At 46.5% G+C, this 19,977-nt stretch overlaps 1 protein-coding gene across 4 annotated transcripts in view; it reads right to left on the bottom strand.

Moving 5' to 3' along the window:
* phldb1b (pleckstrin homology-like domain, family B, member 1b) overlaps nt 1-19,977 on the bottom strand; it is a 315,522-nt gene that overhangs the window by 19,046 nt on the left and 276,499 nt on the right. The gene's annotated exons all lie outside the window — the stretch shown is intronic.

Below are 19,977 nucleotides of genomic sequence, written 5' to 3'. Positions count from 1 at the left end.
TGACTAGATTAGACACTAAATCAGCTTTATTGTGACCAATATGGCAAGATAAATATTCTGGTACAAGGAAGCCAGCCCAAAAATAATACCTGGAAGAAACAAATAACTCTGGGGTCCCATTTGAAACATTATGTATAGACTTAAATAAATAAATACATTCTAGACTATTAAACTGGTAACATCTGGGGTTGATGGTAACCTCCATGTGGATAACTCACTAATTCAATTAGTTCACTCCTTCCTGTTCAGTGACCTTCATTTTTCATGGAATTCAATTAAACAAGAACAGGTGACGCCTGCCATAGATTGGCTGTTCTTTTTTTTCAAATTCTCATACATTTCTGGTGACTGAGAGAGGTAGAAAACCTCACGGCTCCAGCCACGGGCCTGGGCTCTGGTTTCGGAGAGACTGAGTAGAGAAGAAACAACTGGAGAACCTCAGACTTTCAGACCTGGAAAGAAAGCACCTCATCGGAGGGATGCAGAGTTCCACAGAGCTTACAGGATCAGGCCATTCAGCCAGGTTAGTGCTTATGCCCCTGAGGGGGCCTTCTCCCATCCTACACCACCTTATCCCGTCAACATACTCCATCTTTTCATTTCTCCCTCGTAAGACCACAAGATATTGCAGCAGAATTCAGCCGTTCGGCCCATCGAGTCTGCTCTGCCATTCAATCGTGGCTGATATGATTCTCATTCGTATTCTCCTGCCTTCTCCCCCTAATCCTTGTTCCCTTATTGATCAAGAACTTATTTATCTCGGTCTTAACGATACTCAGTGACCCGGCCTCCACAGCCCTCTGTGGCAATGAGTTCCACCGATTCACCACCCCCTGGCTGAAGAAATTCTTCCTCATCTTAGTTTTAAAGGAGTATCCCTTCACTCTGTGGTTGCACCCTCAAGTTCTAATCTCTCCCATTAGTGGAAACATCCTCTCCACGTCCACTCTATCCAGGCCTCTCAGTATTCTGTAAGTTTTCTGTAAGTTTCAATCAGATCATCCCTCATCCTTCTAAACTCCATCAAGTATAGGCCCAGGGTCCTCAACTGCTCCTCATATGACAAACCCTTCATTCCCAGATCATTCTTGTGAACCTCTTCTGGACCCTTTCCAAGCCCAGCACATCCTTCCTTAGATACAGGGCCCAAAACTGCTCACAATATTCCAAAAGGGCTCTGACCAGAGCCTTATACAGCTTCAGCAGAACATCTCTGCTCTTGTATTCTAGCCCTCTAGAAATGAACACTAACGTTTGCCTTCCCTACTGCCAACTGAACTTGCACGTTAACCTTCACAGAAAGATTATTTTGCTCTTTTTTAAATTTAAAGTTGTTTAAACACAGTTCACTCTGTGGTACGTCCTTCCGCATTCTCTGGGGAAAGAGGACCCTCCTTACCTACTGGATTTATTAGTGACTATCTGACATTCATGGCCCAAAAATCTGGACTCCTCCAGATGTGGAAACACTCTCTCTGAGACAATGACCAGATAATACCGTAGATTCAGTGAATAAACTGTACAGAAGGTCTGGCTGTGAGATGGGAATGATAGGACTAGGGGACACAGATCCTCACTGGGTCATTCCTGATGATTTTGGGAAGTTCTTCCTCATAGAGAATGATCAATGTGTGGGATGGGTTTACGGAGAGGTCAGCAAAGCATGAAATCGTTTATATATAGAAATCCAGCAGATTGCTGAGATAAGGGGCCTTCTTCACCTGGGTGGCATGGTGACACAATGGTTAGCACTGCTGCCTCACTTGCAATGCCAAATCAAAGTGGGCCAGGTGCTCGCAAATGAGAATAGAATAGTATTCAGTTTAAAGTTCATTTAATATTGCCACAGGTCGGCTTACATTAACACTGCAATGAAGTTGCTGTGAAAATCCCCTAGTTGTCACACTCCAATGCCTGTTCGGGTAAACTGAGGGAGAATTTAGCATGGCCAATGCGCCTAATCAGCACATCTTTTGGAACATGAAGCTGAGTTTGATTCCCGGCTTGGATCACTGTCTGTGTGGAGTTTGCACATTCTCCCCGTATCTGCGTGGGTTTCTTCTGGATGCTCCAGTTTCCTCCCACAGTCCGAAAGATGTGCTGGTCAGGGTGAATTGGCCATGCTAAATTCTCCCTCAGTGTACCCGAACAGGCGCCGGAGTGTGGCGACTAGGGGATTTTCACAGTAACTTCATTGCAGCATTACGGTAAACTTACTTGTGACAATAAATAAATTTTAAACTTTAAAATTTTAAACCTCAAAGGTCTTTATTCTAAATCATCATTAATTCAGTTCTACTCTGGCCTTGGGAGGTTTTTGTACATTAACACGCTTTGGATATGCCATGACAATGAACAGTCTGTGCAAGGGAATTTTAAATACTTCACAGGATTATATGTTTGAAGTTAAAACCACTGGTTTAATGAGAATTAGTAAAACACTTTGCAAATTGGATATCAGGAAAAAAGGAAGAAACTGTGGCAAAGTGGAAGTGTATAAGAGCTGGAGAAGGCCATTCAGCCCCTTCAGCTTATGCTGGCACCTACTTGCTGATCATGCAACTTATCTCAGTCATTGCGGTTGACAGCACAAAAAAGCCCCTTTGGCCCATCGCGCCTGTGACGGTTAAAAATAACTACCTAATTATACACGGTGGCACAGTGGTTAGCACTGCTGCCTTCCAGCACCAGGGACCCGGGTTCGATTCCCGGTTTGGGTCACTGTCTGTGTGGAGTCTGCTCGTTCTCCCCGTGTCTGCGTGGGTTTCCTCTGGGTGCTCCGCTGTTTCCTCCACAGTCTGAAAGACGTACTGGTTAGGGTGCATTGGCCACGCTAAACTCTCCCTCAGTGTACCCGAACTGGCACCGGAGTGTGGCAACTCGGGGATTTTCACAGTAACTTCATTGCAGTGTTAACGTAAGCCTATTTGCAACTAATAAATAAACTTTAAAATTAATACCGTTCTATTCTCACTTTGGCATCGCAAGTGCACATTTATTTTCCTCCCTTTTCTCCACACCCCCTGATATCTCTAAACTAATAAGTCAACCAATTATGGTCTTGAACACTCCAATTGAGAATCCATGGCTGAGGGGAGAGAGTTCCAGATTTCTACTGTGCTGCTGACATTAATCCTGGATATCCTGCCTCGATTTTTATGGTTACGCTGGAAATAGTTCCCCGCTATCAACCCTATAGGGTCCTTTCATCAACTTAAGAGTGAGGAGAAGACGCGCAGGGACGGAGCGCACAGACAAGACGCAGGGAAGGAGAACTTTGGTGAGGCCACAGCTAGAGCACCGTGTTTAATTCTGGTCGCCACATTATAGGAAGCATGTGTTGTACTGGAGGGGGTGCGGAGGAGATTCACCAGGATGCTGCCTGGGATGAAGAGAGGTTGGATAGACTTGAGTTGTTTCTATTGGAGCAGAGAAGGCTGAGAGATGACCTGATGGAGGTGTACAAGATTATGAGGGACAGGGACAGAGTGGATAAGGAACAGCCGTTCCCCTTAGTTGAAGGGTCAGTCACAAGGGGGCATAGGTTCAAGGTGAGGGGCAAGAGGTTTAGGGGGGATTTGAGGAAAAACTTTTTTACCCAGAGGGTGGTGAGGGTCTGGAATGCACTGCCTGGGAGGGTGATGGAGGCGGGATGCCTCACATCCTTTAAAAAGTACCTGGGTGAGCACTTGGCACGTCATAACATTCAGGGCCATGGGCCAAGTGCAGGCAGATGGGATCAGGTGGGAGTTCAGGTGTTTCTAACGTATTGGTGCGGAACCGATGGGCCGAATAGCCTCTTCTGCACTCTTCATGACAAACATCTGCCACTAATGGCAGAGGAGAATGTTGGCCGGGAGACTAGGAATGCAACTTGTGGGTTCTGAAAATTGGTCACGCTAGTCTGAGCCACTGAGTTAGTGCGAGGAAGCTTGGGGTGAGGAAGATAGTTTGTCCAATTCTGCCTCACTCCCAGTTCACTCACATCCCAGACTCCCTCTTGAAGCTTCCAGCTTCTGACTCAGAGGTGAGATTTCCACCAGCGGTGCCGATCTGATGCACATTATTACAGAAGGGGATAAAACCACAATATTTACAGCCCTTCATTATCCAAAGCCAAGCTCCTCATTCAGATCTTTTTTTAAAACTTTCTATTTCGATACTCCGGACTTTGAAAGGTTAATGGTTCCTGGAACCGGTGCCAACAGGGAAGCGAGGAGGAGAAAACTCTGGTGGATGGTTTAAAGTCCAACGATCAACTGCCAGGACCTCACATGGCACGGCTGGTCTCTGGGAGAAGGCAACGCGGACAAAACCCTGGGGTCACCGTGGGCCAGAAGCCAAAATCCAGAAAACACAGTCGCCTTAACAAACAAACAGGGAAACTCACCCCCCACCAACCCCCAAAGCCTTGGCGGCTGGAGAAATATTTCCTGTTTGCCAAAAACCAAGACCTTTTTAAAAAAAAGCCCAAGACCTTTTGGCTTTTGCTAAGGACAAACATTGTTATAAAGTACCTAAAAACAAGAAAATCAATAAATAGAGAGAGGGAGGGGAGAAAGAGAAAGAGAGAGAGAGCGACAGAGAATGACAAATAGAATGGGGACCCTCTTGTTGCATGGAATACACTCACCTGCCACAGTTCCTAGGACGGTAAGAAGCCATCAGAACAACACAAGTCCTGGTTACAATCTCCAGCAGAAAAGCACTGGGAAAATCTTTCTCCTCACCCTCATCTTCAGGTGAGCTCAGGTATTAAGGTGACTCAAGCAGAGGTAACACTTTCCTCTTAATTAGGAGTTGAACTGAATGAGAGGAATATTGTTTTACTTTCTCTCTCTGTCTCCGTAAAACTTTCACTAACTTGAACTTGAAACAAGTGCACAGCGCAGTCGGAGTGCAGGCAAGCTGGCAGCAAATCCTGGAATGGAATTTTTAATCCAGTCTCAGAATCCTGGAGATTAACAAGTCACAACGGCCTCACCGAAGGAGACCATTCTGCCAACAGTACACAGCCCCCAGTGATTCACCCGGCCCTGGGGGATCAGGATGATGCCAGGTGAGATAAGGTAGAGATAGGAAAGCTGTTCCCATTGGCTGATGACATGAGGGCTTGCAGTGGGGTTATGTGGGGGGGGGGTTCGATTCCCGGCTCGGGTCACTATCCGTGCAGAGTTTGCACATTCTCCCCGTGTCTGCGTGAGTTTCCTCCGGGTGCTCTGGTTTCCTGCCAGCGTCTGAAAAACATGCTGTTAGGGGCATTGAATATGAGGGACACAGACAGAGTGGATAAAGAGCAGCCATCTCTCTCTTAGTTGAAGGGTCAGTCACAGGGGGACATAGGTTTTTTTGCCCAGAGGATGGTGACGGTCTCGAATTGACTGCCTGGGAGGGTAGTGGAGGTGAGGTGTCTCACATCCTTTAAAAAGTATCTGGATATAAATTCATATTTAATCCAGTCCAAATTCATACTTAATGCAAAAGAGAAGTGTATCCTGAACTAGAAACTTCCAGTGACCATACAGGCAGAGAGCTCTTGCCCGAGAGCAGTTACCCCTTTCTTCATTCAGTAGGTGTAAAAAAATGTCATGTTTTTTCATGTCAAAGGTGGGAAATCCCAGATTTTTTCTTGGCAGGAGAGTTGTCCTCTTCCTGACCTTCCGTGAAATGGGATAAATTCTGGGAAAACCGTGGCAGGAGTAGAGGAACGGCTCCAGCAGTCGATTAGATCATGGATGATCTTGACGGGCCGAATGGTCTGTTTGTGTGCTTTCCTGACTGTGGCCAGAATTTTACCGTCCCCCTCACCACGGTATTGTAGCGGGCGGGACATGGACAAAGCAAAAGTCCGTTGACCTCGGGTGGGATTTTCTGGTTTCGGGACGAGGGCGGTTGGAAAGTCCCGCCCGATGTGTCTACAGAGTGCGCCTCAACATAATTCACCTTGCTCCGTATCCCTAATGGACAGGAATCCATTCAGCTCCGAGCAGGAAGCTCCAGCTGATCCCCGCCCAGTATCTACACATGGGGAGGGAACAAATTCCAGATTCCATTGTCCTTTGTTTGAAAAATTGTTTTCTCCTTTCATCCCACAACAGCCCGACCGACACTCATTTAAAGATTAATCCCTCGTCCTGAGACCAACCACTGGAGAATATACTTCCTCTCTCTATCTCTCGCTATCAAACGGTGGCACAGTGGTTAGCACTGCTCCCTCACAGCGCCAAGGGTCCAGGTTCGATTCCCAGCTCGGGTCACTGTCTGTGTGGAGACTGCACATTCTCCCCAGGTCTGCGTGGGTTTCCCCCGGGTGCTCCGGTTTCCACCCACAGTTTGAAAGACGTGCTGGTTAGGGTGCATTGGCCATGCTAAATTCTCCCTCAGTGTAACCGAACAGGCGCCGGAGTGTGGTGGCGAGGGGAATTTCACAGTAGCTTCACTGCAGCGTTAATGTAAGCCTATTTGTGACACTAATAAATAAACTTTAACTTTACTTCAATCATTTTAAACTCCTCGATTAGTTCCCTCTCCACTTCCGAAAGCGCAAAGGAACACAAGCTAACTGACACAATCACCTGTTCTAATCACACTTCCCTGTTCTTTTCCCATATCTCGGAATGTTGGGCGGGTCCGGCCTTTAACCGATTATCTTCATCAAATTGCTTCTTTTAATTTGCTCTGGGGATGTGACTGTCCTTTGCAAGGCCGGCAATCATCACTGACCCCCGGTTACACGTGCATTTATGCAACTGAGCGGCTTGCTGAGAAATTTCAGAGAACGATCACACCTCAACCACGCTGGCCTGGGACTGGAGTCACTCAGGAGATCAGCGAGGGTAAGGGCAGCATCTCCCCAAGCGCCCAGTTGGATTTTTAATACAATCTCACAGCTACACATTTACTGACAGTAACTCCTGATCTTTGTCCAGCAACTCTCTCATCCTTGCTGGCACTGTGTATGTGTGCGTGTGTGCGTGTCTGTGTGTTTGTGTGTGTCTGTGTGTGTGTGTCAGTGTCTATGTCTGTGTGTGTGTGTCTGTGTATCTGTATGTGTGCTTGTATGTTTGTGTGTGTGTATTTGTGCATGTGTGTGACTGTCTGTCGCTGTCTGTGTCTATGTCTGTGTGTGTGTCTATGTCTGTGTGTGTGTCTATGTCTGTGTGTGTGTGTGTGGAAATACCAGCCAGGAAAAGTGCCAACATCAGCGATGCCCCAGTGGTCAAACAGCAGACTCCATGGTCTGACCTGATGTGAAGACTGGGTGAGGTGTAGAAGGGCCACTGCAGTGAGTGAAAATTAACCTCAGCAAAACTCTCCCCTCTCACCCTGGTGGAAATGAGGAGAAAAAGGTTCCAGAGAATCAGAAAATAAAGAATAATTCCTCAATGAGCAGGAGATGGGGACCAAGAGCCAGCAGGAAACTCCTTTAACAGACTGGCCATCCATTAATTCCCATTCCTACTGATTTTGTGTGTGCGCGTCAGGAAATAATTAACCACTTGTGACCTGGAAATGGATACCACTAACTGGTGTCTCCTTTAGAGAATGACTCTGCCTCTCACTGGAGTCTCTGTTTTTCCCTAAAGCACAACTCCAGTCTGAAGTCTCATCAAGATAATGAGGAATGTTTTTCTTTGAACCTACAGAATGTCCAGGAAATTCTCCAGGGTCAAACCCGCCTCAATCTCAAACATTCGTGGCTATAAATGATGCTATTTCTATGAGGTTTCGATGACTGTGGGGGTCCAGGTTTATATATGAACGTAAAGAGGCCATTCAGCCCTTTTATTCAGTTATACTGGGGCTGACCTGGTGATCCCATTTATACATCTTCATTCCCTAACTCTTAATGTCATTTTACAACACTTGGCACTTCCAAGAATTATAGAATGCCTATAGTACAGAAGGAGGCCATTCGGCCCATCACGTCTGCACCAACCACACTCCAACCTAGGCCCCATTCCCGTAACCCCACGCGAGGGTCAGTTTAGCATGGCTAATCGACCGAACGGGCACACCTTTGTACTGTGGGAGGAAACTGGAGCACCCAGAGGAAGCCCATGCAGACACGGGGAGAACGTGCAAACTCCACACAGAAAGTGAGCAGAGGCTGGAACTGAACTTAAGTCACTGGAGCTGTGAGGCAGCAGTGCTGACCACTGTGCCACCATGCTGTGTAGTCACAAATAGGCTAACATTCACACTGCAATGAAATTACTGTGGAAATCCCCTAGAGTCCCAATTTCTCTAATCCATCTGCGTAACTGAAGTTAGAATCATAGATTCCCTACAGTACAGATGGAGGCCATTTGGCCTGTCAAGTCTGTACTGACTCCCCAGTGGAGCCTCTTACCCAGGCCCTATCCCCATAACCCCACATATTTAGCCCGTTAATCCCATCTAACCTACACATCTTTGGACACTAAGGGGTAACTTTAGCATGGCTAATCCACCTAACCTACACATCTTTGGGCAACTTTAGCTTGGCCAATCCACCTAATCTGTACATCTTTGGACTGTGGGAGGAAACCGGAGCACCCGGAGGAAACCCATACTCATACTGTGGGAAGTTCCTCATCCTTGGGACCATTCTCCTGAATCTTTCCTGAACCCTATCCAATGTCCTCACAGAGGCTGCAACAGTTCAAGAAGATGGCTCACTATCAGATACACGAGAGCGATGGAGGATGGTGATAAATGTTGGCAGCAATGCTCACATCCCAGGAATTAATTTGAGATATCTAAATTTCTCAAACAATTTGGTGTCCATGGTACTGAAGAGGTTTGATTCCTGTTCTGTACGAAGTGAGTTGATCTTAAACTGGAGTCTTCCTGGCAGGAGAGAGAGTTGCATGGCCAATTGTCCTGGTGTCTCCAGGGATTTATGAATAAATCTCCAAACAGTATTGTGAGGTAAATCAGGGAGGAATATCATGGAGGAGTTCAAACATGCATCTGGGTTCAAGTTTCTTTGGGAACTTTTATTGTTAAACATATTGGTGATGAGGGAGAAGGAAGGGCTGACCCTGGCCAGAGGCAAGTCCACTGATGTAACCCCCTGAGTCAGGCAATTGACCGAGAATCGGATTGGGTTCAGCCACGGAAAGTTACTGGAAATGGTCATGATCTGGGTTCAAAGGTTAAAATGATCGCTTTGGCGAGTTACTGTAGAACAAGGGGCATCTTGACAAACACATGGATAGGATGGGAATAGAGGGATTATGGTGTCCGGAAGGATAGGCGGTTTTAGTTCAGACAAGCAGCATGGTCAGTTCAGGCTTGGAGGGCCGAAGGGCCTGTTCCTGTGCTGTAATTTTCTTTGTCCTTTGTGCTTGGCAACAGTTAGGTCCCAGAACACAAGATTTAGGTGTTGGGGGAAGATGGGGTGTGGTGGAGAGGAGGGGGGAGATAAATCAGCCTGAGCCCTGTGTTAGTTGGCTATGTGAGTCTACAGCAATAACTTGCATTTATATAGCACCTTCCATAAGAACACAAGAAATAGGAATAGACCTTAAGCCTGTTACACCATTCAATTATATCCAACTGTAATCTTAACTCCACTTTCCTCCTGCTTCTAGTTCCCCTGTTTCTATGGGGCGGGGATCAGGATATTGAATTCGATGATCAGCCATGATCAAAATGAATGGCAGGGCAGATTCCAAGGGTCAAAAGGTCTCTTCCTGTTTCTAGTGTCGATGTTTCCTGTCGTTTCCCCAATAATCTTTGGCTCCCCTGTAGATGAAAAATCTACCTGATGCAGTTAAAAGGCTGAAGGAACCTTTGAGGAGAATTAGGAAATCGATTTGACACCAAGCCTTATAAGGCCATAAGACAAAAGAGCAGAATTAGGCCACTCGGCCCATTCAATCATGGCTGATATTTTTCTCATCCCCATTCTCCTGCCTTTTTCCCATAACCCCGATCCCCTTATTAATCAAGAGCCGATCTATCTCTGTCTTAAGGACACTCAATGACCTGACCTCCACAGCCTTCTGTGGCAACGAGTTCCACAGGTTCACCACTCTGGCTGAAGAAATTCATCCTGATCTCTGTTCTAAAGGATCGTGCCTTTAGCCTGAGGTTGTGACCTCTGGTTCTAGTTTTTCCTACTCGTGGAAACATCCTCTCCACATCCACTCTTTCCAGGCCTCTCAGTATCCTGTAAGTTTCAATAAGATCCCCCTCAACCTTCTAAACTGCAACAAGTACAGACCCAGAGTCCTCAGCCGTTCCTCATATGACAAGCTTTTCATTCCAGGGATCATTCTTGTGAACCTCCTCTGGACCCTTTCCAAGGCCAGCACATCCTTCCTTAGTTATGGGGCCCAAAAGTGCTCACAATGCTCCAAATGGGGTCGGACCAGAGCCTTGTACAGCCTCAGAAGTACATCCCTGCTCTTGTATTCTAGCCCTCTCGACATGAATGCTAACATTGCATTTACCTTCCTATCTGCTGACTGAACCTTAAGAGAATCTTCAATAAGGAGGTGTTAAGACAGTGACAAACAGCTTGGGCAAATAGATAGGCTTTAAGAACCATCTTAAAGGAATAAAAGGAGATGGCAAGAGCTTGGGTCTCAGGCAGCTGAGGAACAGGCTGCCAAAGGTGGAGTGATTAAAACTGAGGAAGATGCTCGAGAAGACAGAATTGGAGGGGCAGAGAGATCTCGAAAGGTTGTAGGAGATCAAGGCCATGAGGGAGTTGAAAACAAGTACAATTAAAATCAAGGTTTTACTTAAGTAGAAGCCAGTGTAGGCCAGCTAGCAAGAGGATGATGAATGAGCAACCTAGCGCGAGTTGGGACATGGGCAGCAGGGTTTTAGATGACTTCCAGTCTAGCCAAGTAGATTTTAGCACTGACTCATCACACCACAGGTAGAGATGGAAAGCTGGTCCCATTGCCACTGAGCAACATCAGAAAACCTTCATCTGAAAAGGTCAGCTCACAAACAACAATTTAACATATCTGAATACACGTCACCCTTAATCAGCCAGTTTCCAAAAACTAAAATTAGCTTGTGCACTAACACAAAAATAACACAAATTTAGAACTTGGCTTTCATGACCCGGGGAGGTCGGAAAGTGTTTTCCAACCATTGAATAACCATTACAACCTGAAAGTGCTTCACAGGTACAAACAGCCTTGGGGTTGTGTGGGGAAGGAGGAGCTGTGTACATCACCTCTTCTGACCACTGCTCCCACATCAGAAACGTTTTGCAAAAGTGGCAATAAAAGACGGACAATGGCACCTATTTAGTGTTGAAGAATGTTGTATAGAGCTGCTCAAAAAACCGAGACCGGAATCTGACCGTTCACGCTGGTGGGATTTGCCTATTCGACAAATTCTCCAACCTCGCTGCAGCGAGAACGTGGTGTGAATGGCCGGTGAGATGCCCCACACCGCCACCCCCACCGCCCCGAGTGTCCAACTCCAGTCACAGGATCAGGACGGGGCTCTGATGGGCTTAGCGGACAATGGCTGCTCTGAAGGCAACAATTACCAATGATGGAGTGATTTAGAATCCGAGATGTGAACAGGCCACTCTGAAGGTTGCCACTCAAGTGGATAGAGCCGTGAAGAAGGCTTATAGTGTGTTAGCGTTTATTAACAGGGGGTTTGAGTTTAAGAGCCATGGGATTATGCTGCAACTGTACAGGACCTTAGTGAGACCACATTTGGAATACTGTGTGTGAGCAGTTCTGGTCACCTCACTATAAGAAGGATGTGGAAACATTGGAGAGAGTGCAGAGGAGATTTACCAGGATGCTGTCTGGTTTGGAGGGTAGGTCTTATGAGGAAAGGTTGAGGGAGCTGGGGCTTTTCTCTTTAGAGCGGAGGAGGATGAGAGGCGACTTAATAGAGGTTTATAAGATGATGAGGGGGATAGATAGGGTGGACGTGTAGAGACTATTTTCTCGGGTGAATGTAGCTGTTACTAGGGGGCATAACTATAAGGTTCATGATGGGAGATATAGGAGGGATGTCCGAGGTAGATTCTTTACTCAGGGAGTGGTTGGGGTGTGGAATGTGCTGCCTGCTGTGATAGTGGAGTCAGACATTTTAAGAACTTTTAAGCGGTTATTGGATAGGCACATGGAGCACACTAGAATGACAGGGAGTGGGATAGCTTAATCTTGGGTTTGGACGTAGCTCGGCTCAACATTGAGGGCTGAAGGGCCTGTACTGTGCTGTCCTGTTAAAAAAATTTTTTAAATTAAAATAAAAAAAAGGCCAGAATTGGAGGATGCTGAGATCTCATGGTGTGTCAGGGCTGCAGCAGATTACAAAGATAGAGATGACATGGGGTAAAGCAGGAGTTGGAATTGTTAAATGGAGAGATTGCAGTGCCAGGAGCCTGTGGGGCAGTGTGCCCAGGGGTGATAGAATCATATACCAAAATTTTACTATCGTGCCCACCCAAGGCCAAATGAGAATGCCATTCTGCGAGCCTTGCCCATCCTGGAATTGGGCGGGGCTGCCAGTAAAATTTTGGCAATAGAGTCATAGAGGTTTACAGCATCAAAAAGGCCTATCGGCCCTACTTGTCCATGCCATCCAGTTTTTACTATTAAGCTAGTCCAAATTGCCCACATTTGGCCCATATCCCTCCATATCTATCTTACCCATGTAACTATCTAAATGCTTTTTAAAAGACAAAATTGTACCTGCCTCTACTACTACCTCTGGCAGCTCGTTCCATACACTCATCGTCCTCTGTGTGAAAAAATTGCTCCTCTGAATCCTTTTGTATCTCTCCCCTCTCAGCTTCAACCCAAACCCACCTTTGGGAAAAGAAGTTGACCATCTACCTTATCTACGCTCCTCATTATTTTATAGATCTATTTATCTTGTAGACCTATTTTATTGGGGAAAGGGGATTGACCTGAACTCGGACAAGAGCTTGTGGGTGAGTAGGTCTTTATTTGGAAGGGGGTTGAATTTGTTTGGGGTTAATGTGCCAGGAGGTGTTTGTGAGTGCATGTGTTTTAGGCTGCCTTGTTAAGCCCTTCTGGAGTGGGTATTCCTGCGCTGGAATGTTGTGGTTTTCACAGCAATGAGGTGTGGCCACAATCCCTTAATGTTGTTTTGCTCAGAGCTACAGAACTGCCAGGGACCCACGATATCAACATGTATCCAGGACTGACGCACACGAGAGAAAACAAAAAGATGGCCCCTGTGGCTACATCCTTGATCTGTGTAGGGTGTAACTCCCAGACGCAGATCTGCACGAGATACTAGCCTCTATCATCATTAACTGGTGCCCTGCAGACTGTCCCGTGTCTCAAGGGGTCTGTTCCTCTGTACAAAAAGCTGCCTCCAGTCCAGAAACAGGTTAAAAAATGCTGCATCTTTAAGGCTGAACTCCGCGGGGAGATAGTGTTCACCCTAATTGAGCTGTTTAGTGCAATTAAAGGATTTGATGTGGTGTATAGAGAGAAACAATTTTTATCTTTATCTTCAATATTTTTCTTGGTCAGGATGGCCAACTCTTAACAGAAGTAAATAAAGGAAAATCTGATTGTGGGACTTGGGGGGAGCGGGTCAAGAGACCATAATAGGACCGAGTTGGGGGTGGGGGGCAGAGTTTAAAATAACTAAAATTTACAGCTTACCCTTAATTTGATTTGACTTATTACCGTCACAGGTATTGGGATATAGTGAAAAGTATTGTTTCTTGCGTGCAACACAGATAAGGCATACTGTTCATAGAGAAGGAAAGGAGAGGGTGCAGAATGTAGTGTTACAGTCATAGCTAGAGTGTAGAGAAAGATCAACTTAATATAAGGTAGGTCCTTTCAAAAGTCTGACGGCAGCAGGGAAGAAGTTGTCATTGAGTGGGTTGGTATGGGATCTCAGGCTTTTGTATCTTTTTCTTGTGCAGGCCTAACATTATCGTTTCTCTGCTGACTGACTCACTCGTGGTCATGCTCAAAGTCTCCCCAGAGGTTGTCCTCGGGGCACAGGACAAAAGTCTTCCCTTAAAGGACACAAGACAAACAATCGAAATGAGGGTCAATCCCTTAAAATAAGGGGCAATCTGTTGGTAATGGTGCAGATCCTCACGACCATTGAGCAGCGCAGGAGAGGCCTCAGCTGAAGGGTTACACTTTGGCCTCTAAGAGAATAGACGGCAAAACACTGAACCATAGAAACCATAGAAGTTTACAACTCAGAAACAGGCCTTTTGGCCCTTCTTGTCTGTGCCGAACCATTTTTTGCCTCATCCCACTGACCTGCACTTGGACCATATCCCTCCACACCCCTCTCATCCATGTACCCGTCCAAGTTTTTCTTAAATGTTAAAAGTGACCCCACATTTAACACTTTGTCTGGCAGCTCATTCCACACTCCCACCACTCCCTGCGTGAAGAAGCCCCCCCCCCCAATATTCCCTTTAAACTTTTCTCCTTTCACCCTTATCCCACACCCTCTGGTTTTTTTCTCCCCTAGCCTCAGTGGGAAAAGCCTGCTGGCATTCACTCTATCTACACCCATCAAAATCTTATACACTGGCTGAATGTCACAAACAGCGGAAATCTCTGTTGCTTGCTGAGTGTTGATGTGTTTTACTTTAAGATGTGTTTCTGACTGAACTCCCAGCCATCTGACGAAGGGACAGTCTGTCCCGAAAGCTTGCGGCTTTTGCTACAAATAAACCTGTTTGGACTTTAAACTGGTGTTGTGGGATTTCTTTCTGTTTTATCCCAGTCCAACGCCGGTATCTCCACATCTTTGTTGACTGCCCCAGTGGCCACCCATTTTAAACTTCACATCTGGACAGCAGTTAGGTTCCTACACCCAAAAAAAACATCTGAAATGTACTTTCGTAAATTTGTAGTGGGTCGATTTAGCGGACTGGGTGGGGGGAAACTGGACATAACGGCTGGGTTTTTCCAACTCTTTCCACTGGCAGGATCTTCCGGTCCCCTTACGGTGTGCTTACGGCACACCCTCACCGTGAGTTTCCCGGCGGTGTGAGGTGCAGTCAATGGGGAATCCACCGTCAGCAAATGGTGTACCACCTCCTGCTGTGGAAAATACCACAGAGGCGCCACGGAATCCCCCTAATGGCAACTTTAACCGTAGCACTAATTTTCCCTCATGCTACAAGTGTCTAGTTTACTGAAATGAGTAGCTTTTTTTTTTGCTGAGTCAAGTTTACTTATTAAGTAGGCTTACATTAATAAAGCTACAATGAAAATCCCCGAGTCGCCACACTCTGGCACCTGTTCGGGTACAGTGAGGCAGAATTTAGCACAGCCAATGCACCTAACCCGCACGTCTTTCGAACTGTGGGAGGAAACCCACACAGATACAGGGAGAATGTGCAAACTCCACACAGACGGTGACCCAAGGCCAGGAATTGAACCCGGGTCCCTGGCGCTGTAAGGCAGCAGTGCTAACCACCTTGCTCCCCTAGAGAAAGACAAATAACAAACAGGTCAAGGATGTGGGGATGAGTTGAAGAAGAACCGGAGAAGCACGTGTATTTGGAGAGAAGAAAAATCACTGAAAAGTAAAGGAATGTGCTGACGGGTTGGAACTTGTTGCCGATGTATTAGGCTGGATTATTCCATTGTCAAATCAGCCCATCAGTCCAACCCCAGGAATCTACATGGGTAACCAACAACCAGTACTGGGTTTTCACTATACAATGACAGGGGGAGTTCAAGACTTTAAAATTAAAGGCAGGCCGGGGTTTATGTAGAAAAGGGTTAGTAGAAATCTAGAACATTACTCCTTCAAAAGGAGGCTGGGAGTTAACTGAAAATGTCAAAAGGAGGGGTGATAGATTTGTGCTATTAAACGCTGGTGGGCAGATTAGACACAAATTAGGCATAGTCTCATTGGTTCAAGGGGCTGAATGGCCTCCTCTTTTTCCTAATTTTTGCAAACATATCCCTCCTCCAGGGGGTGACCTGGTTTGATCTGTGACTCCAACTTGGTTTTCTGGCCACACTTACCCCCAAGGCCAGGAAATCCTACCCAAAGTCGACAGACCTTTGTGTGGTCTGCGTCCCGCCCACTATGATTCCCATGGCGGGCAGAATGGGAAAATTCTGCCCATGACCCCTGAAATGTCCACTCAGCTGTATAAAAAAGCTGAGAGCGATGGTTCAACATTATTATCATCATGGAACCCCTACAGTGCAGAAAGAGGCCATTCGGCCCATCGAGTCTGCACCAACCACAATCCCACCCAGGCCCTACCCCCGCATCCCTACATATTTCACCAGCTAATCCCCCTACGCATCTTAGGACACTCGGGGGTAATTTTAAGCATGGCCAATCAACCTAACCCGCACATCTCTGAACTGTGGGAGGAAACCAGAGCACCCGGAGGAAACCCACGCAGACACAAGGAGAATGTTCAAACTCCACACTGTAGCATGGTAGCTCAGTGCCACCTTCTCAGGGCAATTAGAGGCATGCAATAAAATGTTAGCCTTGCCAGTGACACCCACGTTCAGTGAATTTGTAATTAATAACTGGCATTGGTTTGATTCAACTGAATAGTTACTTTCGAGGGAAGTCAGCAGTCATCCACGTTGCTGAGGGGCAGGAGTCACATACAGGTCAGACTGGGTGAGGCTGACAAATTTCCTTCCCTAAAGGACACGGTTGAATCAGTTTTTATGACAATCCATCAGTTTTCTGGTGACTTTTACTGAGACCAGCCTCTCATTAATCAGCTTTCTCAAACTGAACCCAAATTCTCAAACACCAATAGCGGGATCTGAAATCACTGGTTCATTAGTCGAGACTTTCAGATTACTGTTAATCTGTGTTGATTTATGCCTTTGCCATTTCTAGACTTGACACCTGGCTGGCCTCCCAGTTCCGCTCCCTTATCACCTCCTGTACTCGCTGACTCTCACTGGCTCCTGCCAATCAATGTCCTGATTTTAAAACTCTCACTCTTGTTTTCAAATCCCTCCACAGTCTTGCTCCCTCCCTATTTCTAGAATCTCCTCTGGCCCATCTGAGATCTCTACGCTCCTCCAATTCTGACCTCTTGAGCATCTTCAATTATGTTTCCCCCCCACTTCCCCCCATATCCCTTGATCCCTTTAGCTCCAAGAGCTATATCTAATTTCTTATTGAAATCACACAACATTTTGGCCTCAACTACTTTCTGCGGGAGTGAATTCCACACATTCACCACCTCTGGGTGAAGAAATTTCTCCTCACCTCAGTCCCAAAAGGTTTACCCCTTATCCTCAAAACTATGACCCCTAGATCTGGACTCCCCCAACCTTTCGGAACGTTCTTTCTGAATCTACCCTATATAACCCTGTTAGCATGATATAAGTTTCTATAAGTTTGATCACGTGGCACGGTGGCACAGTGGTTAGCACTGCTGCTTCACAGTGCCAGGGACCCAGGTTCAATTCCCGGCTTGGGTCACTGTCTGTGTGGAGTTTCTCTCCGTGTCTGTGGGGGTTTCCTCCGGGTGCTCCGGTTTCCTCCCACAGTCTGAAAGACGTGCTGGTTAGGGTGCATTGACCTAAATAGGTGCCAGACTGTGGTGACTAGGGGAATTTCACAGTAACTTCATTGCAGTGTTAATGTAAGCCTTACTTGTGACATGAATGAACTTTTACTTTGTAAGCTGTTTTGCCACATGATACACACAAACACGGTACAACGCCAGATACTAAGAGACACACTAATACAGACTGCCCTCTGAGTGTATGTATTGTGCAGATATAGAAGCAAAGAACTGGCACACGTGAGATATGGTTACAGGTGGGATTAAATCATTCTGTTTTGCTCTACATGTATTCTACAGAGACACAGGAGTGAAGTCACACATGCTGTTTCCTTTTCCTGTACACTGTCAATGTGAAACAGTTGACAGTAAGAGGCAGCACTGATTGTGGTGTGTACTGTGCGGACAGCTGTTGAGATTGGTTTCCTGGTGCTGTACGTGTACAGAAACTGTCAGGCAAACGCGTACGGGTTATACAGAACTCGGCTGGAATATAAACTCTCAATAGACACTTGACATTCCAATTAATCACCAAGCTTTGCTATCTCTGATGTCTAAATTGGAGACCCTGTCAGACTATTGAAATTTATCCGTGTGTAACACTCATATTGTGTCACCTGCCTGCTCGGTAAATACACGCTCACAAAGCGCGATAAAGCCACCCAGGAGAGAGCATTCATCATTCTGTCCAATGCTCAGAATTCTGGATCTGACAGCCTAAAGCTACTCTCTTTCAGAGTAGAGTATCTCCCTCTTTTAGAAACTGATCTCACAATGTGTCACAGCCCAAAACATGAAAGGAGACATTTTGCCAGGCTGCGGGTAAAGGGTGGGGGAGTGGGACCAATGAACTCTTACAGAGAGCTGGAAGAGGCATGATGGGACGAATGGCCTCCTGCGGTTGTACGTGAATCTTCGCCCAAAGATTGGTCACTGCTGGGCCCAAGATCCAGAAGGTTTACCTCAACCCCACCCCCCTGGTGACTGACATTCCATTCCAGTCTGGGTTCATGGGGTCAATTCACCAGGGGATTTGGTGTCATTGGGGGGGTGGGGGGGGGGAATGTGTCCCACCGCTGATTCTGCTACCCCATATCGGAGTGAAATTTTACCCCTGCTGCCATCCTGTTAAAAGGAGATCCCATTGGAGCAGCTTCAAAGGTCCATCATGCTGAGCTAACATGGCCCAGAGGGGTCACACGTGAGATTTATCAGCATGAGACTAAATAGACTGGGTCTGTACTCGTTGGAGTTTAGAAGGCTGAGGGGGGATCTCATAGAGACATATAAGATAATGAAAGGGATGGATAGGGTAGAGGTAGAGAGATTCTTCTCGCTTAGAAAGGAAACTAGAACTAGAGGGCACAGCCTCAAGATATGGGGTGGGGGGGGGGGGTGGTGCGGTTTAGATCAGAGTTGAGGAGGAACTTCTTCACTCAAAGGGTGGTGAGTCTCTGGAATTCTCTGCCCATTGAAATGGTGGAGGCTCCCTCGCTAAATATATTTAAGTCATGGGTAGATAGGTTTCTGATAGACAGGGGGATTAAGGGTTATGGGGAGAAAGCGGGAAAGTGGAACTGAGCCACTTCAGATCAGCCGTGATCTTATTGAATGGTGGGGCAGGCTCGAAGGGCTAGATGGCCTACTCCTGCTCCTATTTCTTATGTTCTTATGAGATGAGGAAAGGAAGATCTTGCGTTTACAAAGCAGAACTTGGCAATCTTAGAATGTCAAACAGCAATTTGTTAAATGGCTGGGTAAGTTAATTCAGTGTGTTGGCCAAGAGAAAAATATTGGCCAAAATACAAGGAATAATCCTCCTGCTCTTCTTCTATATAGTTCTGTGGAATCTGAAAGGGCAGGTGGGAGCTTTGTTTAAAAGTTTATCCGAAAGACAGAACCTCTGACAGACAGCAGTCCCTCAGGCCCACACAGGGTGCGTCAGCCTAGATTATCTGGTTTCGCGATATAAATACTGCAAGAGGTTAAGAGGTTGGGAATTTACCCACCTCCTGACGCCCCAAAGCCTGTCCACAATCTAAGTTGAAGTTTATTTATTAGTCACAATAAGTTTACATTAACATTGCAATGAAGTTACTGTGAAAATCCCCGAGTCGCCGCACGCCGGCGCCTGATATTATCTACAAGGCACAAGTCAGGAGTGTATTGGAATATTCCCCGCTTGCCTGGATGGGTGCCGCTCCAATAACACTCGAGAAGCTCCATCCAGGACAATGCAGTCCATCTGATTGGCACCCCATCCACAAACGTTCAGTCCCTCCACCGCTGACATACGGTGGCAGCCATGGGTACCATCTACAAGGTGCACTGCAGCAAGGCTCCATCAACAACATCTTCCAAACCCATGACCTCTACCCACCTGGAAGGAAAGCACAGCAGCCACGTGGGACGCCACTACCTGCAAGCTCCCTCTAAACCACACTCCATCCGGACTTGCAAATATAATCGCCGTTCCTCCA

The sequence above is a fragment of the Carcharhinus amblyrhynchos genome, chromosome 29 (assembly GCF_965287045.1).
Source record: "Carcharhinus amblyrhynchos chromosome 29, sCarAmb.v2.hapA, whole genome shotgun sequence".
Lineage (NCBI taxonomy): Eukaryota > Metazoa > Chordata > Chondrichthyes > Carcharhiniformes > Carcharhinidae > Carcharhinus > Carcharhinus amblyrhynchos.
The sequence above is the reverse complement of the archived record's forward strand: the minus strand, read 5'-3'. Positions and strand labels throughout refer to the sequence as shown.